Source organism: Tenrec ecaudatus, chromosome 13 (assembly GCF_050624435.1).
Source record: "Tenrec ecaudatus isolate mTenEca1 chromosome 13, mTenEca1.hap1, whole genome shotgun sequence".
NCBI lineage: Eukaryota > Metazoa > Chordata > Mammalia > Afrosoricida > Tenrecidae > Tenrec > Tenrec ecaudatus.
Genome location: NC_134542.1, coordinates 35559387 through 35576305, shown reverse-complemented (window position 1 = coordinate 35576305; position 16919 = coordinate 35559387). Strand labels below are relative to the sequence as shown.

The window sequence follows — 16919 nt, the reverse complement described above, 5'->3', positions numbered from 1 at the left end:
CATTCAGCAATGAAACAAGAACTAATCCAAATAATACAGATGAATCTAAAATTAAATTTGGGCATGGAAATAATCCAGAGGAGAGAGACAGACAGACACAGATAGAACACACTGTATAATTCCATTTATATAAAATCCTATAGAATACAAACTAGTCTACAGGGACAGGTTGCCTGGAGACAGAGGTTGAGGTAGGGATGAATCGCAAAGGTACGGTATGACAAAACTTTAGAAGAAATGTTTGCTATCTTGATCACAGTGATGGATACACGAGTATACAAATACACTAAAATGCATCGTGTCACATCTATACGTATGCACAGGAGCCCTGGGGGTATAGTGGGTTATCTACTGGGCTGCTAACTGCAGACAGCAATTTGACTGACTCCACCAGTCAAACCTCAGGAGAAGGTTGAGACTGGGTGTTCCTATAAAAGTTTATATTCTCAGAAACTCAAAGGGGTAGCTCTATTCTGCCCTACAGGGTTGATATGAGTCTGAATTGACTCACTGGCAGTGAGTGAGTTTTGATGAAGTAGAATTGTAATTAGAGCTTTATTTCTGATTCCCAGTTCAGAATTCTCAGTCATATTAAATGGCTGATGCTTTTCTGAAGGCTGAAAAGTATGAATTTCATTTAAGTTATGCCAAGGATATAGCATGATGCCCCATAGGATCATTATAAATCAGAGCAGATTTGATGGCAATAGGTTCTGGGCTTATAATGGCTAATGATTTTGAACAATTTTTCATGTGCCTATTGGCCATTTGCATAACTCCTTTGGAGAAATATCTATTCAAATCCTTTGCCCACGTTTAAATTGTATTGTTTCTTGTTGTTGACATACAGTTCTTATATTACAGACAACAAATCATTATCGCTACATGCTGTGTAATTTTTCTCTCATCTATCGACTGTATTTTACTATCTTGATGTTTTTATTCTTTTGATATACACGTTTTTATTTTAATCAAGCCCAGTGGATCTATTTGTTCCTTTGTTGCTTGTACTTTTTGTATGACTGCTAAATCCAAAGTCATAAAGATTTCACTCCTTCTTTTACTTCTAAGAATTTTTGGTTTTACTTCCTATTCCTATCGCTGATATGCTTTGAGTTAATTTTGTATGTGGTGTGAACAGGGTCTAACTTCATCCTTTTGCATATTCCTATGCAGCCGATCCAGACTTTAATCTGTTGAAGAAACTATTCTTCTAACCATTGAATGTTCAGGAACCTTGCTTAAAATTGATTGGCTATAGATAAATGCTTTTATTTCTTGACTTTCTATTTTATTTCATTGATCTGTCTCTACTTATACCAACATTGCACTGTTTTGATTATTGTAGCTTTGTAGCATGTTTTGAAGTCTGGAAGTGTGAGTCCTTCCACTTTGTCCTTTTAAAGGGTATTTGGCTATTTAGGGCCCACTGTAAATCTAAATGAACTTGAGAATTGGATTTTCCATTTCACCCAAAAGGCTGTTGGAATGTGATAAGGACTGGTGTGAATCTATATATTGGTATGGTTAACACTGACATCTTAACATTATTAAATCCTCCAATCCATTACCACAGACTGTCACCCCATTTATTTAGATCTTCTTTATTTCATTTCGGCAATATTGTAGTTTTCAATGTAAAAAACGTTTACTTCCTTGATTAAATCTATTCCTAAGTATTTTATTCTTTTATATGTTGCTGTAAATGAAATCACTTTAATTCCCTTTGAAGTTGTTCATTGCTGGTGTCATGTGTTGATTTCTGGCCTTGCAATTTTACTGAATTAATGTATTAGCTCTAGTAGCTTTCTTTTGGATTTTTTTTGGCTTTCTATATATAGAACAATGTCATATGTGAATAGTTTTATTTCTTCCTTTCCAATTTGGATACCTTTTATTTCCATTTCTTCCTCAACTACATCTAATACGATCTTAAAAAACAATGATGAAAGTGGGCATCCTTGTTCTTAATTTTAGAAAGTCTTTCACCACCGAGTATGAAGTTTGCTGTGAGTTTTTCATAAATGTCCTTTGTCATGTTAAAGAAGTATTCTGGTACTAAGTAATTCTATGAATTGTGAGGGAAGAGTGGTAACATTTGCTAGATTTTTTTTTGCAATAATGAAATGAACAAATAACCTTTCTTTTTATAAATTGCTACGAGAAGATATCTTCTCAGTAGTAAATATTTGCTTAATAGAAACAATGTTCTATGGGGGGAATCTGTATTCATACAATCCCTCATAACAGCTGCTTTGACCTTACCAAAAGAAGTTGGCAGAGAAGAGTGCATACTTTAATTTCAAAAGCAACCACTGCACAAAAGCTGAAGACAGACACGAGTCTAGGGTTAAAGGATATACTGCTCTAGTTGTGGAGTGACCTTCAGTATTTCACATCAAACAGGTGTCACCGGGCAAGGACTTTGTCAAAAAGTTGACTAAGTTAAAATCTCACTTTTATAAAAAGCATTCTAATGTGCTGACTTTCTGTGGTAACATATATCTACTTGTAATATGTTCCCTAGAAATTGTTTATTTAAAAAATACAAAAACCCGATCCATCTAGGTCCACCTTGTAGGTCAATGGGATGCTAAAAAACTTGGTAAAAAATATAAAAAACAAACATGTGCCATCTTAAAAGGTCCACATCTCTATAATTTGAAAGCTGGAAAACTATTTTCTTTTTATTATTATTAATCATTTTATTGATGGCTCATACAGCTCTTATCACAACCATCCATCCATCCATTGTAGTCAACCATATTTGTTGCCATCATCATTCCCAAAACATTTTCTTTCTACTTGGGCCCTTGATATCAGCTGATTCCCCCCCCCAACCCCTTGGTGATTTATAAATTATTTTTTCATGTCTTATACCGACCAATGTCTCCCTTCACCCACTTTTCTGTTATCCATTCCCCAGCGAAGGGGTTACATGTAGATCATTGTGATCGGTTCCCCTTTTCTCCCCCCACCATTTCCTTCCCCTCCTGGTATCTCTACTCTCATTATTGGTCCTGAGGGGTTTATTTGCCCTGGATTCCGTGTTCCCAGCTCTCATCTGTACCCAGGTACAAGCTCTGATCTAGCTGGATTTGTAAGATAGAATTGGGATCATGATACTGGGCAGGGAGGAAGCATTAAAGAACTAGAGGAAAGTTGGAAGCTTTATCGCTGCTATATACTGCACCCTGATCAGCTCGTCTCTTCCTTGTTACCTTTCTGTGAGGGGATGTCCAATTGTCTACAAAGGGGCTTTGGGTCTCCACTCTGCACCGCGCCCCCACATTCTTGATATGATTTTTTTTGTCCTGGGTCTTTGATGCCTGATATCCAGTCCCATCGACACCTTATAATCACACAGGCTGGTGTGCTTCTTCCATGTGAACGTTGTTTCTTCTCAGCTAGATGGACGCTTGTTTGTCTTCAAGCCTTTAAGACCCCAGATGCAATAGCTTTTGATAGCTGGGCATCATCAGCTTTCTTCACCACATTTGCTATGCACCCATTTTGTCTTCAGTGATGGTGTCGGGAAGGTGAGCATCACCGAATGCCAGGTTATTGGAACAACATGTTCTTGCATTGAGGCCCAATGTCCATCTGCTACCTTGATACTTAACATATAATATTCCGTATATACTCGACAATAAGCCGACCCGAATATCAATTGAGGTACCTAATTTTACCACAAAAAACACATTAAAAATGTCCTGAAAATTTGGCTATACACAAGTATATACAGTATGTACATATATCATTTCCTTATCATTATATATAAATTTATTTACATATGTACATGCCTATATTTAGACCTCTATAAATGCCCTTTGCCTCCTAGTTCTTGTCCTCTTGTCCCACTATCATGTTCGGCTTCATTTGGGTTTCAGTAATTCCTCTCCATTATAGTTCCCTTGATCAAGACCTACCAGGCATCTTATGCCTGCCTTGCCATTGATTTTAGATCACTTGTTGGCCCCTTGTCCCTGGTTTGTTAACATCCACTTTCTTTCCCCCACCTTCCCTCTCCCATGTGCGTCTTCCCCTTCCCCTCTACAGTCCCCCAATGGACTGTAGGTCCGTAGGTCCGATGTTTTCTCCTCTGGATTGTTTATCCCACCTATCTTATCTAGATAGACATGCAGAGACAATAATAAGCACAAAAACAAGGCAGAGAAAAACAAAACAACAAAACAATGATTAAAAAAAAAAGAAAAGCCTATAAATAGTTCCAGGTCTGTTTGTTGACCTTTAGGCATGTTTAGAAAGCTATTTTCTAACACTAATGCCTTCCAAACACAGTTTCACTAAATTTGAACCCTATTTACTATAAATAACTATAACATATTTATAAATATAAGCAAATATAATTTACTTATAAAAAATAAGTACATAAGTAACTAAATAAAGCAATTCCACATTGGTTTGCAAAAACAAAGGGGTCCTGCTAGCACAGTGGCTAAAGTGCCAGGTGCTAACTAAAAGATGAGCAGTTCTAACCCAGGGGCTGCTTCCCTGGTGAAAGATGTGGCAATCTGTTTCCCTAAATATTTAGCCTTGGGAACCTTACGGGGTGGTTTTATTCTGTCCTACAGAGTCAATAAAAGTCAGAATCTACTTTATGACAGTGGGGGGAGAGGGGCTGTTATTTCTTTTTGTTTGGTTGCACAATTCATGAACAAGTCAAATGAGCAAATTGTACTACCAGATTTTCATAAATCATGGGTGGAAGTTAAAAAATAAATATCGTGATTTATAAAATATAACTAAGGATACACATATTCTTTTTGGCTATATGTTTCTAAGATATACTCCAAGTTGGAGCGCTGGTGGTGTAGTTGGCCACCCACTGAGCTGCTAACCACAAGGTCAGTGGTTCAAACCCACTGATTGCTCCTCAGGAGAAAGGTGAGACTGCTCCTATAAAGACTTCAAGTCAAAGAAACCCAAAGGGGCAATTCTACTTTTTGCTACAGAAGTCAACTTTGTGCTACAGAAGTCACTATGAGTTGCCATCCACTTGATGGCAGGGTGTTTGGTTTATGAGTGACCTCCCTTTTCAGCTAAAATGACCACTAAAACCAAGCTCTAGAATGAACAATTTAAGATCTAGACTAAAATTTCAGTATCACCAAGAGCTAAAACTGAGATTTCCCCAAACATAATGGTATATATTCATTGCTCCAGCTTTAATACATACATATTTATTAAAATCTTAGGGCAAACAAAAATGTTTTGAACTATTACTAAAATTTACAAAGCAACCATTCACAGATAAGGAGATTGTTGATTTCCTGCACAGAGTCTCTAATGTCATTTGGTACAATATGAAATAAACCAAAGAAGCTGAGAGTTATTCTTTATAAATAAACATTATTGGACTTCTGTGAATCCTCCCAGATCAACCAACTCTTTAAAAATAAGGGTTTTCTATCATTTTAAGAAAAATTTCTGTTATGTTTAAGGGACTCAGGGGTATTTCCTAATCTATTTACTGACAAATTTAAAAGGATTTTCGCAGTTAATATTAAGAAACAATTTTTTATCACAGTGATCTGATCTGTATGCTGCAGTATGTATAACTCTACTCTCCATAATGTTTTCAATGACTGATTTTTCCCAAGTAGATCAAGCCTTTTTTCTGAGGGCTCTTTGGATGGATTTGAACTTCCAACCTAAGTTAACAGCTGGGCGGATTAAGTTAACAGTTTTGAGTCCATATTAACTGTGTCAAAACTTGATGGGCTAGTTAATGGCTAGAAATTATCTGAATCCTCAGTTTTGCATTCAAAATTCATTACATTGGGGTAACCAACACACCATCCTAGGCTTATTTCCTACTCTGCCCAAATATAAAAGCTATTTCACCAAGCTGGGCCCTTTCCTACTGTGTCCTTTATCTTCACTACATTTCTTGGAAGGTCCTCACTTCCTTTTCCTTCTTCAAATCCCTACCCAATGTCACGGCTCAAACTCCTCCTCTTCACTGAAAATAAACTACTATTCTCTCTCCAAGTAGACTGTAACCTACATTTTAAAAATTCTTTGATGTCCTCATAATGCCTAGTTCTGCCTACCACAGAGAAACAATACATTAACAGGGGGAGAGGAGGACTTTTTAAAAAGCTGATTTGTAAATGAGTGGTCTATGGTAAAACAACTGTCCCAAATGATGTTGAAAACCGTACCTTAAAATAGCAGCTATTTGTAAGAGCCACCAATAAAATGATTTAAAAATTATATGTAGCAGCTATAAAAATATAAAAGGAAGCTTTAGAGATCATGTAATCAAATATAATCTTTAAAAGGCTCCTTGCTGTTCCACGGGGCTTTCGACTTCCAGGCATAGCGACACAGAAACCCATGTGGGCAGTTCTACCCTGCCCTGTAGGGTCGCTGAGCTGGCCTCCCCAACTCAAGGGCAGTGATGTTAGAGGTTTTGGTAGGCTCCAGAGTTGGTCCTGACTCACTGTGACCCTATGTGTACAACAGAAGGAAACGCTGACCAGTCCTCTGCAATCGTCACAATTGTTACTCTTGACTCCACTGTTGTCGACACGGTATTAATCTTACACACTCACTAAATCCACCAATATAGCAAACTGGTTAGAGTGTCGTGCTTATTATGACACATTAAACTATGATAAAGTCAAATGAAAAGATCAAAATTGAGTAACCTATTTTATTATTATTTTTAAACATTTTATTAGGGACTCATACAACTCTGATCACAATCCATACATACATCAATTGTGTAAAACACACCTGTACATTCTTTGCCTTCATCATCAGGTCCCTTTGCATCAAGTACTCATTCCCCCCGCCCCCCACTCCCTCATGAGCCCTTGATAATTTATAAATTATTATTTTGTCATATCTTGCTCTGTCCCACATCTCCCCTCATCCCCTTTTCTGTTGTCCGTTCCCCAGGGAGGAGGTCACATGTAGATCCTTGTAATCAGTTCCCTCTTTCCAACCCACTCAGCCTCTACCCTCCCAGTATCGCCCCTCACACCCCTGGTCCTGGAGGTATCATCCGCCCTGGATTCCCTGTGCCTCCAGCTCCTATCTGCACCAGTGTACATCCTCTGCTCTATCCAGACTTGCAAGTAAGAATTCGGATCATGGTAGTTGGGAGGGGAGGAAGCCTTTAGGAACTGGAGGAAAGCTGTATTCTTCATCGGTGCTACATCGCACCCTGACTGACTCTCCTGCCCTAGACCCCTCTGTGAGGGGATCTCCAGTGGCCGACAAATGGGCTTTGGGTCTCCACTCTGCACTTCCCCCTTCATTCACTATGGTAAGATTTTTTTATTCTGATGATGCCTTATACCTGATCCCTTCGACACCTCGTGATCACACAGGCTGGTGTGCTTCTTCCATGTGGGCTTTGTTGCTTCTGAGCTAGATGGCCGCTTGTTTACCTTCAAGCCTTTAAGATCCCAGACACTATCTCTTTTGATTGCTGGGCACCATCAGCTTTCTTCACCACATTTGTGTACTCACCCGCTTTGGCTTCAGCGGTTGTGTCGGGAGGGTGAGCATCACAGAATGCCAATTTAATATAAGAAAGTATTCATGCATTGAGGGAGTATTTGAGTAGAGGCCCAAGGTCCTTCCGCCACCTTAATATTAAACCTATAAATACAGGCACATGGATCTATTTCCCCATCCTCATATATATATTTGCATATGTCCATGTCTTTGTCTAGACCTCTATAAATGCCCTTTGCCTCCTAGCTCTTCCCTCTATTTCCCTTGACTTTACTCCTATCCCACTATCATGCTCCGACCCCACCTGGGGAGTAACCTATTTTCATCTAATTCGGTTTTGATTTCGCTTGACACAATGGATGGATATGTGGATTGTGATTAACTGCTGTACGTAACCCCAATAAAATTATTAAAAATAATAATTTTGATTTTACCTAATTCAGTAGTTTCATGTAGATAGCAGCGTTCCTCTATAATTATTTGTTTGTACTTTGGGGACAGGGGCCTTTAAACATACACTGTGCAGTTTCAGAAAAGTCAATTAAACTGCTCACAAAGTAAAAAACAAAACAAAATGTTGTTTTGCTCAAAATGGAGTCGGTAACAGTATCTAACAACTGCTTACAAAGGCAGACAAGAAAAGCCCAAATTTTGCAAAGAACTGTGAAGACATGTAAAATATGGTAGCAGACTCTAAGTTACCTGTTCATATGTGACTAGACAAATGCCTTATATAGGATTAAAATGTACGTAGGTCCTGCCTGCCCACTTCACCAAGAACAGTGTATGTGCCACAGTAGTGTATTTCTCAATTTCATATGGATAGGCACAAGGCTGAATTTTAAAACCCTACTGCAAATTACAACTTTTCTTATGAATGACCCATTTAAAGCTCACAGATAAGCACATAAGTGGTCAGAGCAGATTTATTTTATGGCTGCCTGTCCCACAAAAAACTCATCAGGCAGTATGATAATGTCCCAAGTATTCAAATAGGATATGTAGTAACTGCCCGTGTGTTTAGTTTATCCCGTAGTGGCAGTATAGGACAGTGGCTAAGAGCCCAAAATGAAGGATTTGAAACCAGCCTGACTGGTTTCAAATCCAGCCAACTCTGTACTTTAACCTTTGGGCAAGTAACTTACTATCTGTGCTTATTCCACAGGGTTATGGTGAGGATTGTGAGTTAATTCATGGTAAAGTGCTTAAAACACTGCTAGCCATATGTCACATGGTAGTCATTCTTTTAATTATTACTGGCTTAAAATGTATGTTTAATGAGAATTCTGTCAAACATCTGTATAACCTCTGAATCACCTCCTTAAAATTCCGGAGTTTAAAACAGTTTGGAAACAAGTGAGCACAATCCAAACTACTGAGTTTTACAGGTGGAGGAATTATAAGACATACCTTGTTTCACTAATATTAATTTTCCTAAAATGAGATTTTCAAATTAAAAGTAATGTTGACAATCAGGGACAGCAAAGCAAGGCAAAGCCACGAGACTATCACGTTTAGAGATTTGTGACTTGAGTGACGGTCATCAACTAATGGGGTAGGGGCCAAAATGTAGTGAAACGAAATGCAGAGATACCTCAATAATTCACAAAAAGACAATGGTTAAAACACCTCTTTGGGGGGAGGAAGGGGGAAAAATGAGAAGCTGATGCCAAGGGCTTAAGTGGAGAGCAAATGTTTTGAGAATGATGAGGGCAATGAATGTACAAATGTGCTTGACACAATTGATGTATGTACGGATTGTGGTAAAGAGTTGTATGAGCCCTCAATAAAATGATTTATAAAAACAAACAAAATAACACCTCTTTAGAAAGTGTTAAATTATTTCGATGAATTGTGACACAACTAATGCCTGCCCATTTCCCACTTCCTGCTCAGTGAGGACCTTTATCTAACCTTAGGGAGACTGCAGAGTCTGAGAAACCAGCTACTGCTTCTACCAAATCAAGCTAGTATTCATCACAAGAGTACCATATATAAATTATTCTTCATGAAAGTTCACAAAGGGGAGCCGTCCAAGTAACAGAAAACATCCATTGCCCCCCCTCCCCCAATCATGTACTAAGCTTTGTAGACATTTTTGTATCTGAATTGGGCTTGAACTGGTTTCTGGGAAATTCACAACACAAAAAGCAAAATTGGAGGCAATCTTTGAAGGTCAATGGAATAAGAGCATCTCCCTTTCGCCCTTCTCCCACAGGTCTTCCTCCTCCTTGCAGCTCCTCGGCTTGGAATGTCCTCCCCCTTCCCATCTACATCTGCTGAAGTCCTGCCCAAGCTGAAGGGTGCCCCCCTTCAGTGACACCGCTCCCATGCATTTCCCCTTTATGCCTCCAATCTGGGATTAATCCCACTTCCCCTTCCTCCTCTAGTCTAGTCTGAACCTATACTTCAACGTTTATTATATAATGCGCTGGATCACAATTCGCTAGGTTCACTTCTTCCCCCTCCACGCTTCCTTCTCCCTCAAGAAAATGCCCAGTGAAGCATGAGCATTTGTTAAAGCCCTCAGTGCCAAGCTAGTGCTAGGCAGTTTACATCCATTATCTCACTTATTCGGCTTGACAGCCTCCAGGGGTGGCGGTACCCCCATTTTCCAGAGGGGACAGTGTACTCTTGAGAGTTCAATAGCCTTTTCCGTGTCGAACTGCTGGTCAGTTCCCGAGCCCCAGGGAAACCACCTGGCTGCAGGTTTTGTTCACAGCTGCCCAGCGGTCGGTAGGAGTTCCAGAAATACGTGCCGAATGACATACAGCGTCTCCCGGGTCGGCACCACCCTTTTCCAGGCACGCCGTCACGCCTCACCTCCGGCCGGTTACCTTTCCCTCCGCCGGCAGCAGCTCTCCACGGTGAGCTACGCTGCTGGCACCTTCCGGGGCAGCTCACCCAGGAAGCTTCCAGCGCCCCCAGCTCTGCCCCCTGCTCCTTCCCCAACGGGAGAAATGCACGCGCACCAGGCAGCTGCGTGTCACACGCACCCCCTTCCTCAAAGCGCTGGCTTCCTGCTAAGCCACGTCTCCGTGCTCATTAGCAATCAGGCTGGTGCGGTTTCCAGCTCCCGCTGGGGGATGGGAGGGGCGGGGGAGCCGGGCAGGGCGACGACACCCGAAGACACCGTCCGCATGTGAACATCACCTCTTCGTGCAAAACCGCCTTCGAGCGACCGCATCTCAATCCCATCGCCTTTGCCTCCCGCCCCCAGCCAAGAACCGCAGTTTGGATTTCCGGCGGGAACGCACCGGCAAGGAGGCGACCGGGCGAAAACGCAATGGGGCGAATACTTAGCCGGCTTCATTATAAAGGCACAGGAGCGCCCCGCCTTTCTAAATCTCTGCGCTGAACTCGGCTCTGAGAGATGGGGGCGGGGGCACCCCGGGCCACCGGCCGCCAGTTTCTGCGGCTGGTCTCCGAGGCTCCGGCGGGGAGGCTCCCTGCGACCCGCGCTCCGGGGCCGGGCAGCTCCCGACGCCGGGTCCGAGGCGCCCAGTCGCACCCTCCCCGGGCGAGCCCGGATCTCATTGTCTCCCTTCGCCGCGTCCCCCGGATTGCGGGAGCAGCTCAGAGCCCCGGCCCCAACGCGAGACCGGCCGCCTCGCCGGGCGCGGTCCGGCCGGCCCCGTCCGAGCCCGCGGCGACCCCGCCCCAGGCTGCGGCCGCCCGCACCGCGCCCGGATGGCGGGGCTGGGCGCCGGGAAAATGGAGGCGGCGGCGGCGGCGGCGCTCCTTTCCCGCGGCGCCGAGGGCGAGCTGAGCACTCACCGCGGCAGCTGGCGGGCCCTCCGGCGGCTCCCACTAGCGTAGCGGCCCCGGGTCGGGCAGCTGCCCTCGCGCGCCTGCTCCTCCTCCCGGCGCGGCGCTCCTGCCTCAGGAGACGCAGCGCGAGCGGCGGCAGCTCCCGCGCCGCGCGCTCCGTGACTGACTGACTGACTGACTGATTGACTGACTGACTGACTGACCCGGCGGCGGGGCGGGGCGGGGCCGGGCGGCCGCAGCGCCCGGCGGCGGCGGCGGTTCCGAGCGCGGCCGCGTCCGGCGGCGGCGCGGGGGGCGGGGCTGAGGGCCGGGCGGCCGACCGGCGGACCCGCTCGCACCCGGCCGCTCGCCGCCCCGCCCGCGGCCAGCCACTCACTTCCGGCGCAGGCCGCCGAGCCCGCCCCTCTCGGGCGCCCGCCCGCCCGCAGCCCGCGCCCCCCCGCCCGCGCCCCTCGCCGGCCCTCCCCTCGGGCGCCGGGCCGCACCCAGCCGGCAGGCCTCCGCGCCCCGCCTTTCCTCCGCGCGCCCCAGCGAGCCGCCTCCAGGAACGAGTGAATCAGAATGAATGAGCGCGGCAGGAAAATCCCGGTGCGCACCCGCCCGCCCTGCCTGGAAGCGGGCCCAGCGCCCGCGCCCGTCCGTGCCCGTGCCCGTGCCCGGGCGCTGGGAGACTCGAGCTCGGAGCCGATCTCTGCAGCAGCCCTGTGCCCGTGTCTTGGCGCCATCCGTTCATTGGGGGCTCCAGAAACGCGTCAGATGTTAGCCCGAGCACTTTCAGGACCCGTGTCGTTGAGATCTGTGAGGCTTTTTTAAAAAAAGAAAATCTCATTTTGGCCAGCAGCTCTCTTTGGCTAACAACTCTGCAGTTTTATAGGTGGTCGTGCGAGCTCTCATGATAATGGACGTTTCAATTATCCTTAATTACTTTTTAACTTAAAAATCTGCTTATCATGTGTGCTTAGATGATTCCTGTCAGCCCTGATTGCAATGGTTTAGAAGCAGGGGTGTTGGCAGTAGTTATTTAATAGTGTCTCTGCCCTTATCACCAAGCTCTAAATTACTGTGATTATTTTCATACAGGCTTGACTTAGCTAGACTTTTAGATAGTAATTTATATTCTTACTTTGACCTTCACCAAAAGTTGATCAAAGGAAGAGAAGATGGGATTAAATCATTTCTGCTTTGCTATATGAAAAGTCAATTTTGTTGACATTGAAACAATGGACAAAAACAGGAATGTGACCTGAACTTGGTTGCCGTGAATGTCCCTTTCTCATGTCTTCCCATCTGCTTGCTAGAATTTCTGGATCTTGATTTTCATTTTCACAGATCAAAAATTGTATATTTCTGAGATCCTGGCTCCCTTTCTAAGAACCAGAGTGCTCATTTCATTTCTCTGCCCTGGGCCCAAATTCTGGTTTGGCTAATTACATTCCTTCTTCCTGATTCTCTTGAGGACTTTCAAGTGGTTTTGATATTTCTTGCACAATCTGTTCGAACTGGTACACAGTCTGTTTCAAACTGGTAGTTAGAACCACACACTACAGTTCCTGGCTTGCATTTTACACAGGAGCTAGCCATACTGTCAACGTAACTGCCCTTCTGTGTATGACGTAAGTTCAGTAGGCACTAATATTCATGCGTAAAATAATCATAGCTCTTACCAATGAAGATGGCGTTCTGCTGACCGGTTCCTACAGCGCTCTGTACCTTTCTTGTGGTAGTTAATCAGTACCTTTAAGTACAGTTCTTTCAGTAAGTTATTATTTCCCCTAAAAGAACGTAATACACCACATTAAAGTTTCCACAATATCTCACACAGTGCCTTGCACAATAAATACTTTAATTAATAAATGTTTTAATATTTTGCAGAACAGTGATCATTTTGTATAAATGTGCCCCCATTGTGACCAGCTTTGCTGAGATCAAGCACCCTTGAGTGCCAAACCTAGTCCATCCCTATTATTATCAAATGTTATTATCAGGCTACATGATACTATACAGTGAAGACACCTCATCAAGACCTCTATATAAATACATTGCTGCTCTTTTAAGATGGCTCTTGACCAACTCTCTCCGCTCTAAAGGCTTCCATCGGTTATCCCTTATTGCAAAAGAAAACCAAGTCACTTTTGGTCACTAAGAAAAGCAAGCAAGTTCTTTTTGGTCCTTTATACCAAGGTAGAGTTTATTGCTCTCCAATTAGAACATAGGGTTACAGAGACAGCAGAGGTATGGTTCCTGCCCTCTAAGGGCACAGTCTAGTGGATAAAGGAGGTAAGAAAGGCAGTATTAGAATCCACACTCCCAAGTTACAGGCTTGTCCAGAGGGCAGGTTCTTGTGCTGAGAATTCAAAGACAGGAGCTAACCAGACGAAGGTGAGGAGCAGGCATTCTATATCAAACCAACAGGATCCACGGGGGCACCAAATAAGTCAAAGCTATAGATGTAGAAAACGACATCTTACTCTTAAAGCTGGTGGCTTCAAACTGCTGGCCTTGTGGTTAGCCACCCAAAGTGTAACCAGCAGGTAGGAAACACTGGGAGGGAATGGGATAACCCCTGGTACGTTGATGGGATTGAAATGGATGGGGTGAAACAAAATATATATAAATGATTGAATGCAAAACTGTAAGCTTTCACTTGAACCACAATAAAAAGTTTTTGTTTTTTTTTTAAAGATATGAAGGAAAGGATAGAAAGAATCTCATCAATGGAGGGATTCGTGTGCTGAACAAAAGAGTTTGAACTTGATACTCTGGGAAACATTACACACACAAAAAAAGAAATAAAATAATAAAATCCTTGACTTATCTTAAATCCCAGCACAACTGGGTTTATGTTTCAAGAAAGTCACTCTGGCAGCAGAATGGATTGGAGAGAAACCAGACTAGGCAGGAGGTAATTAAGAGGTCTGGGCAACCAGACGGGTGGTGCTGCAGTTCTCAATAAAAGTAGAGGTAGTGAAACGGAAAGGAGGGCCTACGAGGAGGAAGTGCCAAGGAGGTGGCATATAAAGGTGTGGGAAGCCGCAGCTCTCGCGATGTGGGAAGCCGCAGCTCTTGCCGCCATTACAAGATGGCGCCGGGCAGTCAGGGCGGTGGCCCAGCTAAGTGGTAAACAACCACTTAGCGCATGCGTGATGCTGAGATGACGTAGTCATAACTCCACCCTGGAGTATGCAAACGAAGGTTCTGGCGAACGCACCAATCAATGCATGAGGTTTTGGCAAATGCACCAATCAAGGCACAGCACGTCCCCATAGAGCATATATAAGCAGCAGTAGTTTGGGTTTTCGGGGTCTTTTTACCACATTTTGAAAAATAAAACGCCTGTGGAAGAATCCTGTTGCGTGTCTTTTCGTGTCTTTTCTTGCTGGCGAGATCTGGCGCGCGACATAAAGGAAAGATGAACACTTGATGTTAGAGATGAGAATGAGGAAAAGGTGTAGGATGAGCTTCAGGATCCTGCTTTGGAAGACTGGAAGGTGAAGGCCTTCCTTGAAGTACAGAAGCAGACTTCAGGGGACTGGCTGAATACCTGTGATCAAAAAGTTATATATAAATCCATGAACCCGAAAAGATCTTAGCAGTGGGCTGCTAACCTCAAGATTGGTGCTTCAAATCCAAAAGTCAGTCTGTGGGATACAGATGAGGGTATCTGCTCCCATAAAGATTTCATCTTAGAAACCAGTTAGAGGGTAACTTTGACAGTGGGAATTGACGCAATAGCAGTGGATTTAACTTTTTTTAAAAGGGCCTTCCACCCTCGTTTCCCAAAGTGTGTTCCTTGGGACTCTAGTCCCACAGGATTTTAGTAAGTATGTAAATGCCAAAATCAAAAGCTCCTTTAATCAAATGAGAAATTCTAGGTTGAAACAAAGTGCAAAGCATTCTAGTGGTTTTAATCAGTTCATGTATACTATGAATTTATAAGAAATAGCTATTATATACATTCCCCAAGTCTAGTTGACCATGACACTTTCTCCAACGGAGCATCTTATAAGACGTGTTCCACGAAACCCATTTTGGGAAATGCCAGCTGTGTTAGGCTAGGCTCTCTAGAGAAGCAAACCCAGTGAGTGATGCTTCTATTTATAGGAAGAAATAAATTTATATCAAGAAAATTATCCATACAATTATAGAAGCAAGTAAATCCAGGCCAATTCAAGTCTATGGGCCAGATGGTCAGGTGGAAGCATTTCCTGTCAGGGCCGACAGACTAAGCAGCAAGCAGGAAGACTACTATATTACAAGCTGGTGGGGGAAGAGTAAAGTGAATCTAAGGGCAGCAGACTTAATTGGCTGGCCTCTGATAGCTCTCAGGGTCAGCAGGCAACATGGTGGGCTGTTGGCTACAGTCCAAAGACCAGAGATCAGTGTGACAGATGCAAGAGCCACACTAGCAACAATGGACAACCTTCCCCTGGAATCTGCTTAAATAAAACTTCCTTTCAGTTGCTTCCTTCCAAGTGTGTCAGGGCTGTAACCTAAATCACTCGACCCAATTTTCCCAGAATTGCTTGGCTGCTCATAGCCGATCCCATCATAGAGTTGATTCTGTTATATTAGATCACATTAAGGGGGAAGTCTCAACTGCCAAACTCCTGAGAATCTTGATCTAATCAAGTTGCACAAAACCTAATGATCACATGGGTGTAAACCACATTTTCCAGATTATGGTAGAGGAAATCATAGTCCTAAGAGAAGTGACTTGCTTACAGTTAAATTGCTATTCCTGAAAGATCTTGGACTAGAATCCATGTGTTCTGATCTCACTCCTCTGCTCTTTTTACTACATGAACAAGGAACTCATTCCAGAATCTTCAGCAAGTCATGGGGAGGAAAATAGAATGAGAGGTTATCTTTTAAAATGAGGTTTCAAGTCAGTAATTTTTAAAGTTATGCTCTTTTAAAATGATTACTACTTCACATGGGTGAAAAGATTTGAACATGGGCAAAGTGGGACTAATTACTGCTTTCAAATGACCTTTCTGTTAATTGAGCAGTAGCCTTATAAAATGAAACCACCTAACTAAATAGGACGTTCATCTAGTTGCACTGACCCTAAGGTAGCTTTACATAAAATAAACTTTCAGGAATGGATAGAAACTTTTAAAAGCTCACCAGAAATGTTCATGTTGGTTTATTTCTCCCCTTTATTATGACAGACTGGATAAATTATAAATGGCTAGGACTATGGAAAATCCACATCAATGGTTGGCTTCTCTAAGTCAACTCCCCTAATTCTGAAGATTCTAAAAGCTAAAGATGGGGATGATTTTCCTATACTAAACTCATAGTCATAATCCTCAGAGAAAAGTTTCTATTTTTAGAAAAACAAGAAATTATTTATTCCCTAAGGACTTATTCGGACTACAGTATACCTTTCATTTTAAAAGTAGTTTCTCCATACACTTACTTTGAAACTAGTTATCACCATTTTATTTAATGCTTCAGTGCATCATAAAGTCTTCAATTTTAGTAGTAATATTATGGACTACATATGTATGCTGAACAAATAAAATGTAACTGATTGCTTAACAAGTCAGTAGTCATCAGCAGGGGAGAAAATACTACCAATTAATCAATTTATCACTGGTTCTTTAGTGTCTACTCTTTTTCCACCTCTGTCTAATCACTTGAGGAATAAT

At 43.0% G+C, this 16919-nt stretch overlaps 1 protein-coding gene across 3 annotated transcripts in view; it reads right to left on the bottom strand.

Annotated features, from left to right (window-relative positions):
• RAPH1 (Ras association (RalGDS/AF-6) and pleckstrin homology domains 1) overlaps positions 1-11506 on the bottom strand; it is a 74446-nt gene extending 62940 nt beyond the window's left edge. For 2 of the 3 annotated variants that reach the window (XM_075530249.1, XM_075530250.1), the window contains exon 1: positions 11272-11506. The gene's annotated coding sequence lies outside the window, so the exon portion shown is untranslated. The remainder of the gene's footprint in view (positions 1-11271) is intronic. The other variant, XM_075530251.1, reaches the window with a different exon arrangement.
• Between the last annotated feature and the right edge of the window lie 5413 nt (positions 11507-16919).